A 273-nucleotide genomic window follows, 5' to 3' on the forward strand; every position below is an offset into this window, starting at 1 on the left:
TCAAGTCAGGTCCAAGGTCACAGATTAAAGCACTAGCTAGCGGTGGACCGGTGCCTGAACCAATAGATGTAATGAATGGTGGCAGGCAGCAGCTTTAGGCAGAGGCCGGAATGAAAAGAAAACAAGATATGGGAGGCTAGGACCACTCCCAAGGACAAGGAGGGTGCCGGGGGGTGGGGGCAGGTCTCAGATCGCCGGTAACCACGTGGAGAAAGTGAGGGACCTCCCAGGGGTGGTGGGGACCCAGATCTGGGAGCGGTGGGGCTGGCTCCC

The sequence above is a fragment of the Nycticebus coucang genome, chromosome 10 (assembly GCF_027406575.1).
Source record: "Nycticebus coucang isolate mNycCou1 chromosome 10, mNycCou1.pri, whole genome shotgun sequence".
In the NCBI taxonomy this organism is placed as follows: Eukaryota; Metazoa; Chordata; class Mammalia; order Primates; family Lorisidae; genus Nycticebus; species Nycticebus coucang.